Source organism: Rhipicephalus microplus, chromosome 3 (assembly GCF_043290135.1).
Source record: "Rhipicephalus microplus isolate Deutch F79 chromosome 3, USDA_Rmic, whole genome shotgun sequence".
Classification (NCBI taxonomy): Eukaryota; Metazoa; Arthropoda; class Arachnida; order Ixodida; family Ixodidae; genus Rhipicephalus; species Rhipicephalus microplus.
Window position 1 is genome coordinate 132538040 of NC_134702.1, and position 11542 is coordinate 132549581.

General features: G+C 47.5%; 1 protein-coding gene across 1 annotated transcript in view; it reads right to left on the bottom strand.

Moving 5' to 3' along the window:
* LOC119159956 (monocarboxylate transporter 5) overlaps positions 1 to 10734 on the bottom strand; it is a 31530-nt gene extending 20796 nt beyond the window's left edge. Inside the window, exon 1 of the mRNA XM_037412741.2 lies at positions 10679 to 10734. The gene's annotated coding sequence lies outside the window, so the exon portion shown is untranslated. The remainder of the gene's footprint in view (positions 1 to 10678) is intronic.
* Positions 10735 to 11542: the final 808 nt, after the last annotated feature.

An 11542-nucleotide genomic window follows, 5' to 3' on the forward strand; every position in this document is an offset into this window, starting at 1 on the left:
CGCGACCTCCATGTCAGCAGCCGAGTGCCTCAGCTACTAGACCACCGTGGCGGGGCGCGTAGTAGCTGCTGCGTTCTCGTCTGCTAGCACTAATTATATTTTCATGTTCTCTTTACCAACACGCCTAAAATGGCAATCTGAAAAGCCGCTTCTTTCCACCGTCATTTGAGAAGAAAATGCGTGTGCGCAAAAGGTGGAACACTCCCTCTCATGTGCTTTTATTTGTCGAACGTTAAATCAATAATTACGATATACCGAACTTGGCTTGGTTTATCTAGCGTCGCCCCATTGATTGCAGTTGGTACACATATAATTCATTGAAAAACAATCCGTCTTACGTCTATGCTTCCTTCATGCCAAGAATGGGACGTCCACCAACCTTCTTAACCACACAACGCATCTGTTGCTGCGGGTAATTGTGGCGCTTATGCGTGACACAATCAAATGCAACGATGAAATAAAGGTGCGGTTTGTCGGCATAACTTGTCACAATGACTATGACAATGATCACAATTTTACATCAATGACGGCTGGTGGGATACAAGCCCATGATAGAGCGAGCGTGAGATATAGGAAATGGGTGCATGCCAATACATGCGAGTTGTCTGTCGCAACAAACTTTTCTAAGGAAAGAAATCATCGCTTAAAAATTCAATGCAGGAAATTTCTTTACATGGTTATCTAAGTGATGCGTCATGTTAAATCAGTGGTTTCAAATTCTAATACAAATTCAAATTTATTTCCAATTTTTACAATCTCACAGATGAACGACAAGGAAAAAAAAGCTGCCGAGGGATGGCTTGACTAGTCAGCAACCCAACATAATCTATAGCATGTCGGCAAAAATAAGGCTCAAATAAGGGTCCCCGAAACCAATCGTAGGTAAAGGACATAAAAACAATTTTGTTTTCAATGTTTTCGGCTCACTGTGCCATGCCAATAACCCTTATCGATTCAAGGTATTATTGATGGCATAATGCGTTTGAAGGTGGCGGAGCTGCTGGCATTTCCCCCTCTCTCCAAGCAATGGCTGTTAAGTTTTTGAAGCTTTGTAGGACATGTAATCGAGCATAGTTTTCCAGGCTCTCACATTTGAAGAGCAATTAAGGCTAGAAACAAGCTCAACGTGGCCGCGGAGTGAAAAACCAATTTACAAGCTTTTTAAATTGAATTGGGGTGGCGTTTCAGGTTGATAATTCTATGCGAGGGAGAACTAGGAGGCATTTATTTCACGATGAATGTTTTATTCCGGGGTCCATCATGAATTTAGGGACGTGTTTCCGTCACGTATATGACGTGGATAAAACGAAAGTCACCGAATTTTAGCATTGCTATTGTAACGTACAAGAGCCACTCACTCGAACACAATCCAGCACAACCCTGTCTTCGTCATTCTCTTTTCCAGTCTACCCCTCACGCACCGGTAACTTCGTTGTTATGATCCACTACATTCGCCGCCCCCTCTCCCCTGGAGTCTGAGCCAGAAGACGAAGAGGCGTAAATACAAAAATTACGCAGCACAATAAGTTTCAACTGGCTTGCATGGGTGGGAAAAACGTGGTTTCTCCTTTTGATGCCCAGTTCGGGAATAACTTCCAGACAAAACGTAACAGGGCTTAGGGCTTTTACCACGCGAAATGGGCCGGCATACAGAGAAAAAACTTCCGGCAACGCAGTGGAACACGCTGGGTGCATCCAACCAGCACTAGGTCTCCTGGTTTGAATGGGGTGTGGTTATTGTTGAAAGGTGAGCGGAATTTCACCTGACAATGCGCTATTGCCACGTGCGCTCTAAAGCAAGCGTTCCGAAGAAGCTCCGAAGTACTGGTATCATCCAGACGGTTTCGCGTTGTTGTGTTCAAACCAAAGGAGCTCTCTTGCAGAATCCTTGGCGTCCTTCCATAGACAAGCTTGAACGGTGGCTCCTGTGTGATTTCCTGCTGTGACGTATTGAGGGCGAAGACAGCTGCGGTGACGTATTCGTCCCAGTTATTATGACTGGGAGTCACGTATGACGACAGTATGTCCTGTATGGTACGGTTTGTTTGTTCCACCAGACCGTTTGTTTGTGGGTGCTGAGGAGTGGCCGCGGCATGCTGAATTCCATAATCATTCAGTAGGTTTCTGAATGCGCGGGACGTGAAGGCCGTGCCACGATCAGTGATGAGCCACCGTGGCGTGCCGTGTCAAAAAATGATGCACTCGTTGATGAACGCGAGGACGTGCAGAGTCGAAGAGTCAGGGACGGCCCTGACTTCGGTCCACTTCGTAAGATGCTCCGTGGCTATGATGAGGAACTTGTTGCCGCGCGACGTACATGGAAAGGGTCCCATATGATCAAGTCGCAGCATCTCAAAAGGTGTTTCAGGAGGAGCAACGGGTTGCATGGGGACGGGTTGCGGATTTGTAGTGGCCTTCCGTTCTTGACAGACTGTGCACGACAAAACGTAGCGGGAAAGGTCACTGTGCATGCGTCGCCACCAAAACTTCTCTTTGATGCGTGCCAGCGTCTTGTGCAGCCCGAGCTGACCGGCAGTCGGAGCGTTGTGGCACATGAATAGCACCGATTGTCGCATGGCTACCGGCACAACAGGCACGCACGATCCATCCAGACAATTTCGGTGATAAATAATTTCCTCTCGGACGACATGCGACGCAGAAAGACTTTCGCGATGACGCTTGTGAGTGCGTACTTCTCCAGATAGTCGTCGGGTTATATCGACAATTTCTGCGCCTTGTAGCTTTGTTGTTCGTAAATAAAGCACTGCACAGACTGGGGAGATGTCGCTGAAAGCTGTCGGGTGGCGAGAAAGGTAGTCAGCGTCTTGATGGCGAGCGCCGCTGCGATGGACAATAGAAAGGTTGTAATCTTGCAGTTTGAGAGCCTACCTGGCGAACTTAGCATTGAGGTCTTCTTTGTTTGTTTGAAGCCAGCGAAGGGCGACGTTGTCGGTAACGATTATCAAACTTTTACCATAAACGTACGGACAAAATCTTTTGACTGCCCAAACTACCACCAAGAGCTCAAGTTCAGGTGCGTGGTATTGGCTCTCTGGTTAACTCACCCGGTGGTTATAAGGGACCAGTCTCTCCTGCCCGTCCTCGTTAACTTGCAAGAGAACAACTCCGAGGCGAAGACAACTGGCATTTGAGTGTAGAATAATCGCGGCATTCTCGTCATAGTGCACTATCGTCGGTGGTGCTTGAAGGGCAGTCTTGAGGTGACGGGAGGCAGCCTCTTGGTCGAGTCCCCATTTCCAGCGAACGTCTTTCTTCAGTAGTTCGTTGAGAGGTACTGCGCGAGAAGCAAAGTCAAGGACAAAGCGTCTGAAATATGAAGCGAAGCCGAAGAAACCTTTAAGCTGCTTAGCCGTGGTGGGAGGTGAAATACAGGCAATGGCTTGGAGCTTCGTGGGTTCAGGGCTGATACCTTTGGCGCTGACTACGTGCCCTAAGTAACTAACCTCCGAAAAGCCGAAAAAGCACTTGGAAGGTTGAATGCAAAGGCGATTGTCTTGGAGAGAACGCAAGACCATTTCCAAATGCCTGAGGTGTTCAGGAATTGTGGGAGCATAGACAAGCATGCCGTCGAAATAGACCAAAGCCATCGACCACTTGAGATGCCCAAGAACCCGGTCCATTAATCGCTAAAGTGTAGCAGGAGTGTTGAAGAGACCAAATGGCAGGCGGTTAGAGTAGTATAGGCCATCCGGAGTTCTAAAAGCGGTCATATCAGCGTCGTTCGGGTCTAGTTCTATCTGCCAATAGCCAGAAAGAAGATCCAGCGTAGTGAAAAAACGGGCACCATGCAGGTGGTCAAAGGTATCGTCAAGACGAGGAAGCGGATACACGTTAGGCTTGGTGACACTATTTAGCCGTCAATAGTCAACACAGAAACTGATTGTGCCATCTTTCTCACGAGAACTATGGGGGACAACCACGGACTTAACGAGCGCGATATGATACCACGCTTAAGCATGTCATCCACTTGCTTAGCAATTTATGCGCGTTCAGAGGCAGAGACTCGGCGCGGGTGATACCGAACAAGAACTTCTGAGCCGGTGTCAATTCTGTGCTGCCACAAAGGAGTGTGGCCGAGCTCACTGGGTGACATCGCCATGCAGTCACGGAATTTTCGTAGAAGTGCTTGAATCTCAGGTTTCTTTGACGGAGTCAAGTTGGGGCCGAAGTTAAATTCATTCCAGTGTAAGGGCGATGCAGTTGGTGGCGAAGGAGCTACGGGATGTACTACTGCTACGACAGATGGTGCTTCAATGTAGGTACAGGTACCGAGGACGGTGCCTGACGGCACGCACAGAGTACTGTCGGACAGGTTGACGAGAAACACTGCAAAGGTTTTGCCGGAACAGTGATGGAGGGCCCGCGGCATTGCGAATTCGCCTCCAGGTCGGGAACAAACGGTACTTTCTACGAGATTGTCCTTGACAACAAAAAACTTGTCGGGGCTGTAAATAGGAACCCACGCAGCAGACGACAAGGAGATGGTACCTGAGGTTGCCGTTATCACCGGATTGAGGCGCAGGGATGGTTTTCCAATTTCAGGTTGGTCACTTCTATTTGTACCCCCGGCCGTATTAGTGCCCGTCGTTAGAATACCGACTTTCAAACAAAATTTAATAATCAGACTTTTCCTCATGCGATAGTGGTCAGCGAGCATGGAGCGCGCTTTGTCAAATGTTCTGTAAATGACTAGACTCAACGGGAAATACGACTGCCTAGAGCAAGCTTTACTGGAGGTTTAAACACTTGCTCGAATCGGTGTCGAAGCGGTAGACGTCAGTTCAATGGTGTAATGGTGTCGTTAAACAGCAAACTAATGCCAAACTCTGCGCACCAATCTTAGCCTCAGATCACTGGCACACACAGGTTAGGGACAACAAGGAACCGCTGTCTCACGGTCTTTCCCATAGCGCACGCATCCAGGCAGACTTCGCCGAGAGTAGGTAGAGTGGCTCCGTCAGCTAGGACGAGATGGGGTCAATCGTCTTGCTCAGGGCTCACCAAAAATCTTGCAGACAAGAAACTCGTCCCTAAAAAACTGAATGCAGCCCCTGTGTCCACTAGTGCTTCAACGTGCTGCGGCGGATCTTCAAGCTTCACCGGTAGAGTTGGCATCTCGGTGAAGGGGCCAAGTGAAAGAAGAGGGGCTTCATCCATTATGTGAGGTTCTGCCCTCGATTGCCCGCATTGCAGTTTCCCGAAAAAGACTGTATAGGAGGAGCTGAGTTTGTCAGCGACTCGGTCACCCGAGCGCAGTTACGAGAAAAAAGCCCAACATTGTGGCACTGCTAGCACCGGAGTACCGCTGTAGGATCGTGGAGCCGAGTAGGAGCCCAAAGCTGGGTCCGAGATGGTGCACCCGTGTAGGGTGGCCTCCGGTATGAATCCTCAGCTGCTTGCGAGCGTTCGTGTATCTCCGCCTCAAGTGCCACAGCTAAAGCTGATCGTACGTCAATCGGATGAGCGAGGTGGACGAAGTACTGGACACTTCTGTTATTGATGCCATCAACAAAGGCATTAGCCGCAATGAGGTCCATAGTTTCGGGTAGGGCAACACGACAAGGCCTTCTGGGACAAGCTGTCGACGTGAGCAGCGAGCTCATGAAGATCGCGGCGACCATGCCGGCCGTGTTTCATTTGTGTGAGGTAGAGCTGAAGCAGATGACTGTCGCCAAATTTGGTTTCCAGCCACGAGACCAGAGCTTCATACGACTGGCGGGATGTACTCGAGGTATTCAACCATGGCGCAACGAAGCTGCACGACAAGCGCCTAAGCTTTATTTTGAACTGTCCAGCTGTTTAGGGTAGCAACGGACTCGAACTGCGCCAAAAATGCTGCCCACGACGTGGTGTCATCGAAGGTAGGTGGTGGAAGTTGCACTCCAAAAAATTGAGGCGGAGCTGACAGAGGAACATTTCGTTCGACCGCCGTAGACACAAGTTGCTAAAGTCCAGACTGCTCCTCAATGACGGAGAGCCGCGCAGCTAGGTCGGCGACGACGTCCGCCGTCGGGGCACGTTGTGCGAGGGTTGCCTCAAAAGAGAGCAAGCGGGTAGCGAAGCGAGTGTCAAAATCTTGCATAAGGGCTCATCTGTCGGCCTCACCTTGTAAACCAAGGGCTTGCAGGCAGTCAGGTATAGGTAGAATGGCACTAGCGCATAACTGTTGAAGGTGATTTGGCGTATCCTGGACATCAAACTCTGACAGAAGAGGCTGATGGGGCGCTGGTGGCGGGATGTGTGAGGAGACTGCGGCTCCCGTAGCCTGTGCCAAGCTTTCCTGCGTAGTCGGGACAGGACTTTTCAGGGCCGTCGACGATGTGTCGTCTTCCGTAGGGTGCATCTGTGAAGTGCCGACTGTTGCTGTCATCGCGGTAGCCTTACTCCTTGTAAACATAGGTTAACGTTGTCACCGCTGCCACCAAATGTAACCTACAAGAGCCACCAACTTGTCTTGTCTCCTAAGAGATCTTGGCTCATACCCACATGGGGGAATGGCCACACTGTACCTCATAATAGATCAATTTTTACAACGCTTGTTAAAAAATAAAGAGAAATTAGATAGGAACAATAATAATGTTCCTTTGAAAAACTGTGAAAAATTGCAGAAGAATGCGATAAACCAGAATATATAAAAAATTAACAAGAATGAAGAAGGGGGAGAAAGAATTGGATATATCTGGCAGTACCACTAGCAGCGTATCCTTCCGGTTGCCTGAATGAATTTACTTAGCCAACTCGAACACAATCCAAAACAACACTATCTTCGTCGTTCTCTTTTCCAGCCTACCCTCACGCGCCGGTCACGCCGTTGTTATGATCCACTACACTATTTTTTGGGGTGTTGGTAAACGGAAATTGAAGCCGAGAAATAATTGAAGCCAATCATATCTTTCGCAAAGCTGACACATGTGTAAGTGCACCGTCACGGGACCTTTTAGAGCAGGAAAGGGCGTTTCTGCTTGGTTAGTGGATAGATTGATGGCGCCACTGTGCATGGATATATACGTTGGCGTTTTCTGAAAACAATGCTGAAGTTTGCGCACTGTGTTGTTTTCTGATGTCCCTGTCTCTTAGCGCTCAATATGTCATGTCACGGAATGAGAAAGAAAAAAAAATCACCACATATCCACGAGTGAATGGAATGGTGATGAGTGTGACGAAGCGTGCGTCGGTCCATACGTCCCTCGGTTCGTCCACCCATGCTTCGGTTCGTCCATCCGTCCGTGCTTCCACCCGTCCGTGCGTGTTTCTGTCAGTCCGTCCATCTGTGCTTTCATCTATCCGTCTGTGCTTCCGTCCATCTCACTGTCCGTGCTTCCGTTCATCTGTTCGTCCATGCTTCTGTCGTTTTGTCCATCTGTGCTTCCATCCATTCGTCCGTCCATGCTTCCGTCCATCCGTGCTTCTGCCCGTTCGTGCATGCTTCAGTCTGTCTATCATTGCATCTGTCCATCCGTGTTTCCGACCGTGCTAACGTTTATCTGACTCTATGTGCCTGTCTGTCCATCCGTTCAACCGTTTGTCTGTGTCTCTCTGTCAGTCCGTTCGTCCATCTGTCGGTCCGTCTATCCGAAAACTATGTGACATCGTGAATGATACAAAAACCATTAACGCCATCGTGATACTATTTCCAAGTACATATACAGACAAAGCAATCTATTGACCTATTCATCACCTAAAGGTGTCTACATACTACTACTACTACTACAGAGAAGGGAACGACCCAAAGCCTGAGGAGCTTCGCCCCTAGAAGTAGTAACAACACGTTTCTCGGCAAGGAATTCAAGCTTCGACTAAAACACCCGTGACGATAAGTGTTCAGTGCTCTGCCGACCAAGTTATTCAGACAGATGCAATGGTCTGTATGAACGCACCTTATAAATCTCACATCCTCTCTCGCACAAAGCCGCCCGCCGCGGTGACTAGTGGCTACGGTACTCGGCTGCTGACCCGCAGGTCGCGGGATCGAATTCCGGCTGCAGCGACTGCATTTACGATTGAGGTGGAAATGCTGTGGGCCCGTGTGCTCAGATTTGGGTGCACGTAAACGAACCCCAGGTGGTCGAAATTTCCAGAGCCTAGCACTATGGCGTCTCTCATAATCATATGGTGGTTTTGGGACGTTGAATTCCACAAATCAATCAATCTCGCACAAAGCTTTACGTAAGTGATCAGGGTTGGGCTGCCGTTCAGAAGTGATGACAAGCAATATTGTGACATGACACTAACTAGTGCTGATAGAAAGCAATTCATCAACGACGCAGTAATGAATGACGTCCGGATTTGCAAGCCGGCTCACAATTTTGGAGACTGTGGTTGAAGCATATTCCCGTAGCACCAGGGAACACAGGGTGCGCTTGGAGGAGTCGCCCAAGACACCGTTCTGTTCCTTGCCTCTCAGTTTAGGCGTGTCAAGGTTCGTTGTCGGAGTCCTGCAGCTTCTATATGCACCAACGTCGTTTCACCACCAGTAATAAAACTGCTGCAGTAAGCACTGCAGAAAGGCAACCATGTGAATGGGCGAACTGTCGTGTCTAAGAGAAGCGAGATACAGGCCGCCAGCACGCGTTCGCGGCACAAACTACGAACGTGTGCGTCCCATAATGCTGAAGCACTGTTTGGTAGTTTCTGCATCAGCACAGGCGCAAGTTACTCTAGTACACGGGAGCGCATGTTGTGCCGTTTTCCTTTTAAATTGGCCACGCTTTGAGAGAATATCAAGTACCAGCGTTCATTAAGTGCTTGCTGATGCCATCTTTGCGTGGAATTATCGATACCTTGTGCCCAGGTATGGATTAGCAACTTCATCTGCCACAACAGCCAAATCATCATCATAAGTGTAAGTCATTGTGGTGGAAATGTTGCTTGCACTTAGTGCCAACGTGGGTGCATACACGTCAAACAATGCTATGGCTGCCAAACACCAATACACTTTGTACAAAGTGTCAGAGTGAATACACAATAAGCCTCACTTCCGTGAAGACAGCTCTTCGTGGCAAAAAGATTATATTACTACAGGATCAGCCTAGCTCGCTTCGAGAAGTGGGCGACCAGCATAAATTGGTGGCTATCTAACTTTATAAGAAATAAAGAACAACGCTATCTAAATAATTCTATGGTATATGCTTTATTTTGGTTTCAGTGTTGCTCAACGTTTATAGCAGTCCTGTATACTTTATGACACCTGCCCAGCAACACGCACACACCTTTCACTGACCACGAGGGGTGCTTAACCACTAAAACTGGTCTACTTGCTTTCAGACTGAGTGTGCACACTTCTTTTGCCTTCCATATACACAGAGACAACAGAAGACGGTGACAAGAGGTGCAGCGCTTGCCAGCTCAATATACACAAAGACAGGAGAAGATGGTGACGAGAGGTACAGTGCTTGCGAGCGCATCAAACAATACTATGACAAACGCACCACTAAGCACACATGAACATGTGTCTGGCGTCAAACGTTTGTGAACATAATTTTTTTCGTTGAGTAAGCCTTTACCAAAAAACTCTTTTTATACTTATCTCAAACCACGGACCTCACATTGATGCAGCTTGAATATATTCACATTTTGTAACCACAGGGGTGAGGCCAATCGGTTAAAAAACTCGCTTCGAGAAGTAGGCGCCCAGAGTCCATGGGGGCTATCTAGATTTATAAGAAAGCATACACAACGTTACCTAAATAATTTTTTGGTATAAGCTTTATGTTGGTTCTTGTGCTGGCTCCGATTTTATAGCAGTTTTATATTCAGATGGTTCAACAAGTTATATCAAAGAGTTTTTCGGCCACGGTTACGTACGACATTCGTATGATAATAGTTACGTATCACATTCGAATCATCTAATGGTAAAAATCTCTTGGTTTTTACAATAAGGACGTATGGGCTCAAAAATAGGTGGGGACGTCACGCCAAAGCTTAAGTTTCACCAGAAACGCCAGTGTAGTGGACGTTCTGGTAAGTCGGCAGTGCGCACACTACTATAGATACTCTTAAAATGAGGTGCATACCCCTCCTTGCACTTGGCTTCTAGTTTAAAAGCACATTAGAGGCAATGGCTCGCCGGCTGCATTGGATGAAGTTGATTCGCACAAGGCGTGAGATACCCCGAATAATCCCACTTAATTATTTAAACAAGAGGATGGTCCCCTCATGTGCCAGTGACAGAAAAATAAGGCACATGTTCAACATGTTCTCGTTCAGACGGCATGAAAATGCTTACGCATTAATGAGTGCATTGACAATGGCCCACAGTAAGCAAAAAAGATTCGAACAGTTGTGCTATATGGACTTGAGCATTACAAATGAAAATGTTCATGTAACATACCTGCTGCAAGTGGACTTTTTTTCACAGCAGTTAGATAGATTTCTCAAACCGAGTAATGTGCTCGTCGTTTTCGCAGCTGCCGGTTGCGTCTATATTCAAAAGTATTATAGTATTACAACCACGCTGTCAAGTCACGTTAGTTACTTCAGAAGAATTACCCCTAACACAAACGCATTTCCATGAAATGCAGTCCTTCAGGACACCATGCGAAGGATTATCGTCTTTAAAAAATCACGTTGGAAAAACTACAGCCACAACGCACTGACCAGAATCGTAACAAAATGTCATAAAGCAATACTATGCATTTCCAAATCGAGCACTACTCACGTTTGAATTTCGCTGGTCGATGTCAGCTTGGCCGCAGCTGCTCTGAACAGTACGGAAGTTGCGGACGCAAGCACACGTGCACCATTACCTACTGTGCTGCTGCTGCTATTTTTCCCTTAACATTAGGCTACAAGGGGAAAAAGAAATAGTATATCGATCCATCTGGTTGGGCCACAGCCGCGTATCGAACATGTGTAATGCAGAGCCACCTGTTGTTCTTAGGACACTTTACTTTTTTTACGTTTTCTGTGGTCGGGTGCGATGCTGACTTTTTCTCGGCATGTGACTCACCGTGGGGGGAGAGAAGGGACTGTAGCTCGACACGAACAAAGAGACCGTATAAGGCGAACAATTCTTCTTTCATCCGTAGTTCAGATGTTCTTTGAAACAAAGTTATACTGCAAAAAACTTCGTTGATTGATTGATTGATATGTGGGACATAAAGCCCCAAATTCACCATATGATCATAATAAACGACGTAGTGGAGGACTCCGGAAATTTCGGCCACCTGGGGTTGTTGAACTTGCACCCAATTCTAAGGACACGGGCCTACAGCTTTTTCGCCTCCATTGAAAATGCAGCCGCAGCAGCCGGGATTCGATTCCGAGACCTGCGGGTCAGCAGCCAAGTACCTTAGCCACTGGACCACCGCGGTGGGACAAAGCTTTGTTGATTGTTGATTACGTTGCTTGAAAGTGATAGTAGTTACTCTGATACTAAGTTAGTTATTACAAGAATAATCGTCCGAATCGAACCACGTAAGCTTGAAAATGATGAGGTAAAGACACACATTGCATAAGCTATAAATTATGAAAGTATTTACATGTTATTTAGGAACCATGAAGGTTGTGCCGGTTCTCGCTT